Source organism: Glycine max, chromosome 1, assembly GCF_000004515.6.
Source record: "Glycine max cultivar Williams 82 chromosome 1, Glycine_max_v4.0, whole genome shotgun sequence".
Taxonomy (NCBI): Eukaryota; Viridiplantae; Streptophyta; class Magnoliopsida; order Fabales; family Fabaceae; genus Glycine; species Glycine max.
In genome coordinates, this window is record NC_016088.4 from 43,864,375 (window position 1) to 43,870,395 (window position 6,021).

A 6,021-nucleotide genomic window follows, 5' to 3' on the forward strand; every position below is an offset into this window, starting at 1 on the left:
CACTTTCTATTGTTGCTAGTTCTATACACATGTAATTGTGCCCTAAACTCGTGGCCAATGAATACGTGCACACCACTGGCATATCGCAAGCAACCAATCCAGCTGGATAGATAAGGACGACAAAATATATATATATATATATATATATATATATATATATATATATATATATATATATATATGGCCTTTTCTCTAAAACAAATGGAATAACAATAAAAAGTCAAATTTTGTTATTGATATTTATTAAAAAGGTGAATGTTGATATAGTATTATTTGTTCTTAATTTAAGATTTGATTTAAAAAAAATATTACAAATTTGAATCATAAATGGTTCTTTGGTGTAAAAAAAAAGGTAATGCATGAGCACACGTTATACTAAAATAATTAATTAATTAATTATAATAAAACAATTAATTATATTAATTCTCATAATAAATTCCATAAATGATAAATTATACTATACAGTTGTAGTTATATAACTATGAGTGTATTTTTTTTCTTGAGGATATCATTGGGAAAACGTTAATTAATACTTTTTTATATTTTAAAATTACAAATAATTTGAATTAGGGAAATATTTAAAAGATGACAACTAAAATAAGAAAGGGAAAGTGCATTTTTTTCTTTATTTCTTTTTCTATTAATTATGCTGTTATTGTTATTTTTATAGCACAATATGCGTGTGTGCGTCTACAATTTAAGTAATGACTTAATTAAAATAGGAACATCTTCTCTGTATTCTTTTAGTATGAATTATGCTTTTATATTTCATTCATGAACTTTCATCATTGAATTTTCTTTAAAAACACAATTTGTCTTAAGTTTAAATAAGATTTTAGTCCCTAAAAAATTCATGAGTTTTTCCATTTTGTCCTCCATTTTGTCCTCCATTTTGTCCTCCATTTTGTCTTACGTTAAAATTTGTTTACATTTGGTTATCATTTGTTGTCACTACTTACAGGTGGTTATGATAAAGAAGAAAAGGCAGCTAGAGCCTACGATTTGGCAGCACTAAAATACAGGGGAACAACCACAACACCAAATTTTTCAGTAAGTTGCTACTTTTTTTTCCAGTAAGTCTAAGGTTGCAACTTTCAAACATAATTGCTTATACAACAATAAATAATTTGGCAGCAGATCTATTAAGTTCATGTGATTTCTCCCCACAGTGCGTACAACTACAAGTATTCCACAAGAATATTCTCAAAGCAAAAGTTCTCATTCAAGTTTGTGGCACAGTCCTTTGGGGATAAATGGAAGCTGAATGACATGAGTACTAGTACGTTCCTTCTCTTGTTACTTCTAATGCTACTAGTGGTACCACACTTTTTAAGCTTCTGCCTTCTTGTTTTAGTCACAATCTTGTCTTTGAGATTAAAAGAAAATAACATTTCTCCAAATTATAGTGTATTATTTTTCCTTTATCTCTCTCTCATTCTGGCTTTTATTTCAATAATTAAATTTCCATTTCTTTTTCAAAGGTTCTATCCAAGAAAGATTGAATGTATTGATGTCAAGGACCCAAAATTTATGGAATGAAGTTACCTTTCCACTTGCAAAACCGGGTCAAACTAGGAAGCCTGATCCTGAAAATGATTGTGGATTTCAAGTTATGGAAGACATTTTAATGATAGAGCAGACAATTGACCGTAGAACACCATGTGGGGTTCTTTCTCTAGCTGCTGTGATTTGTATTGAACAATTTAGCAGGTGAATATGCGTGAATTGTTATATTTTGGATGTAAATTCTTTTATATTGGTCCTTGGACCAGTGCATTCATCAAATAGAATATATATTAACAGATTCAAGACTAAAGTATATAATTGAAGTGCTATATGATACATGTTTTTACTTTTGCACTTGAAATGCACAGTAAAAAATTTTGTTTGTTATCCCAAAATTACTGAAAAAAGACAATGTAATAAGAGAAAGCACTAAATAATGATTATTTTCTTCTTTTGCCTTAAAATGTTTACTATAAACTAATATACTAAATGATTCTGATAATTTTTTTAGTTTCTTTTCTTAAAATGCTTTCTTCAATCCAAAAATATAGGGTGGTTCTTGCTAGCTATGAGTGGAGTTATGACTGAGATACACAAGAATATAATTTTCAATCTATCATACTAAAGGTATGTAAGCAGCTTTCCTATTAGGACACATTACTTTTATTTTTTATTTTTAGGTTTACTTAGGAGGTCTTATAGGGAAAAACCTGATTTATTATAATTATGTATTAGGAAGTCATTAGGCATCTATTTTGATATTAATTTTGTATTAGGCAGTTATAAATTATGATGTGATAGTTATAGTGATATATAAGTAGTGTTGCAGAGTAAAAGGGAAATAAGATGTTAGATTGTTATTCCTTGTGTTTTGAAGGAGGAAATTCTTTTATAGGGGAAACCCTATGTTTGTACTCAAATCTAGCTTAAAAGCCAAATATTTATATCTTTATTCAGAACTGAGTATGTTTATTTCTTGAGTACAACAAGGTCTCAATGCCCACGAGCCTGAGAAGGAGGACGGGGGAGGGAATGGCACCCCCTCCTCTGGTGGTCTTAGAGGCCAGGGAATTTGCCATGAGTTATAATGCTTCTGCTTCATACTCCTCTCATTTGCCCTTCAATTTTCGAATCCGTTACATTGGAGGTTCACTTTTAGTTTTGATGCTTCAATTATATGGTAAAAATCTTTGTATTTTATAGACCTTTCATATGGTACAGTTGCCTCAGTTGAGTATTGCAGCATAAATAAATGATATAATTTGTTAGTTCCATCTTTCCTTTTATGGTTGTTCTACAGCATGCTTATTGCCTGATACAATTTCAGAACTGGTACTGATATTACTGCAGAGTGCGTGAAAAACAGATATCATATCAAATTCCAGAGTTTCCTCAACTTTTTGAGGAGAGGATTTTATGCATTGGTTCCAACAGTAAGAGACCTGTTCTGAAATGGGAGAATAATATGGCATAGCCTGGCAAACTTACTCTTACTGATAAAGCAATCTATTTTGAGGTATTTCTCGTCCTTGGACAAATGTAAAAGTATGATTTTACATCATATGATCCACCAGAATGACTATCCCTAATCCCCCACTTCAAACAATAGTAATAATTAATTAGTAATCCTATCCTATTATTTAAAGTGTACTCGTATTTATACAAAATGAGATTTTGATTTTGTTTTAGCTTAATCTATAGTTTGCCTTTTTTTTTTTTGTAATTTTAATACACCACGATATGCAAGTAAGACCATCTCATTGCAGTAAAGCAACACATCATATAAAGTGATCTGGCCCTAGTTTATGTTGCAATATCATTTAAGATGTTATTTATTCTAAGAAAGATGTTACAATATCTTTTAGTATTGGGCCCACAGACCCATCTGTCTTGTACCATCAACTTTTGGATTAAGAAATTTTTTACTTTTCAGAGACTCTTACAAGATATTTTCTAGATATTCTAACAAAATCTACGAAGAGGTCTATAATACTAAGGATAACGATTAATTATTCTAATGACTTCAATTTCCAACTTATGTGTTTATGTTTATACATTAATGTTTAACAAAAGAAATATTTATACTTTCTTCCATCTTGATTTTTTAAAATGTTGATTTGGTTGTCTGTTAATAATTAGATTTGTGGCCTGGTGCAGTTGTACATTGAAGGATATATCCAAGCCATGCGGGATTCACTTTATAGACAAGAATACCTTAGAGTCAGAGTTATTGACAATCAGGAAATAGTTGAGCTAAGTGCACATAAGTTGGTCAGGTATGCATAAAAGATTATCTTTCAAGTTTGACTATATCTGGAAAAAATGCATTGCATGCCTTAGAAGAACACTAGCTCGTTCTTTTGAATTAATTTAAGCACGGAACCTTGTTTTGAGAATGTTCGCAACTTGTTGTGTACGTTATGCAGTGATCTTGTTTTGAGAATGAATCCCGGTTTTTTTTTTTTATATATATATATTTATGATCTTGTGCTAAATAGCTTCCCAAAGTAATACTTCTCTGCATTCCTGGAATGCACTATTTTAGTTTGGAAGCACCTCAAATGTAATATATGATGATCTTATATACCATTGTAAGTTTGCTTAACATTGAGTGCTTGACTTGTTTGGAAATCTGCATACTTCTTGATATAGAATCACCAATGGCATAAATCCGTAAGTAGTAGTTTTGCCAATTATATGTGTAAAGTTATTGATGATTGAACTATATATGTGAAATTTAATAAAGTCTCTGAATTTTCATTTATTCTAATTCCTATTTTTTCTAATTTTTCTAAAAAAAATTGGAATATATAAATCACAAATGCCGTGCATTAGAAGAAATATTAACTTGAAAACAATAAAATCTGCAACTTTTCTTTCAACCCAATAAGTTATAAGTGCTCTTATTAAAATAAATTCGTGTCTTGTACTCTTGGAACTCGATACTCTTTCATGATATTAAAAATGCAGGAAATGAATGCCAAAAAAGTAATGCACTTTTGCTTGCGTGTTTTGTACGTGCATTGTTTCAAAAATCAGATCCAGACATTCATCGGAGGGGATCTGATTTTTTTTAAAAAAATTTACATATTTAACTTCTAACAAATAATAATTTTTACAAAAAATATTTACTAGTTTTTGTAACTTTTATTTCAAATAAAAAACAGAATAAAATCATAAATCACAAAAAAATATTTCAAAAGATAAATGTATGCGTGTGTTTATAATATAATATAATATAGTATTTATAATATAATATAACTTTTTATTATTATTATTATTATTATTATTATTATTATTATTATTATTTAATATATGTTAAATTTTTAATTGATTGTACCAATATATATTATATTCACTTAAGAATTATTCTTCTTATTAGTTTTTTAGGAAACAATTTTATTAAAAGCTAAGTTTAGAACACAAACGTTCAAATATTATAGAGATAGTTACCAACAAAAATCATAAATTAATTTTCTTAACAAATATTGTGTCCTCGATCGGCATATCCCTTACAACCAAATAAAAAAAAATGCTAGGAAATTACCCACTAGTCCAATCCTTGACCCTTATCTAGAAACTAGAAATATAATAAATTAATTATCTGCTGCATGTGTTTCTGACTTACCAATAAAATAATAAATCATATTATTCTTACTAGTTAATGAGCACTAATATTTCTATTTTTCAATTCAATCATTTGTGTGCCTTTTCCATCTCAATGTTATTTATTTGATTTGCTGAATGAACTTGGAGAGAATATAAACGTTTATAATGATCAAGAAAATAAATTGATATTAACATTACATGCTACAGAGATTGAATTGACGTAAACTTTAATGAATAACTAAAATAGTGACGTTTTGTATTTTTGGGACCTGAAATGGAGGTTTACACTAATTTATTTTGACATTTTCAGGGGTAGCTAATAAATTTGACTTGCCTTGCTGGCTGTGGAGGTAAAACCACAGAAAAAGTCTTTATTTATATCAAATCAGGTGTGAAATTATTGATCGATCTTTCTCAATCACTTCAATAGTTCAAGCTACTTTTGGTATCTCCCGAGCTATATTTTGTAAATAATATCAAACAAAACTCATTTAATATATGTTTAATAAATATTTAATATCATTAATTAATTATAATATATTTAATATTATTAATTAATTAACTTTGATGTCATTTATTAAATATTATATATTTATTATCTTTATTAAATATTTCCTTAGTCTCAAAATAAGTATTGCAATTTAAAAAAAACTTATCCCAAAATAAATGACATCTTGGTTTTTCTATGCATTATTAATCACTTTTTCCACGAATACTCTTAATAAATTTCACTTTGATTTCTTAATGAAATATTATATATTAATTCTTTCATCTCATTATAATTACTGTCTTAGGTTGTTTTATACGGATAAACAAAAATCAATAAATAAATGAAAGAGAACAACAATTTTACAAAATTAATCTTATCATCATTAATTCAATTTTTGTTTTGCAGCCTATATCATT

At 28.1% G+C, this 6,021-nt stretch overlaps 1 long non-coding RNA gene across 7 annotated transcripts; it reads left to right on the top strand.

The window, feature by feature from the left end:
- Positions 1-568: 568 nt before the first annotated feature.
- On the top strand, positions 569-5,653 carry LOC102660529 (uncharacterized). 7 transcript variants are annotated; one of them, XR_005891316.1, is made up of 7 exons: positions 570-1,050; positions 1,138-1,279; positions 1,482-1,710; positions 2,058-2,686; positions 2,834-3,022; positions 3,664-3,782; positions 5,426-5,653. It is a non-coding gene; the product is annotated as an uncharacterized lncRNA (long non-coding RNA). The 7 variants fall into 7 exon arrangements; XR_005891317.1 differs by having other exon boundaries at positions 2,857-3,022; XR_412859.3 differs by having other exon boundaries at positions 579-1,050; positions 2,058-2,133; positions 2,497-3,022.
- The last annotated feature ends 368 nt before the right edge of the window (positions 5,654-6,021 follow it).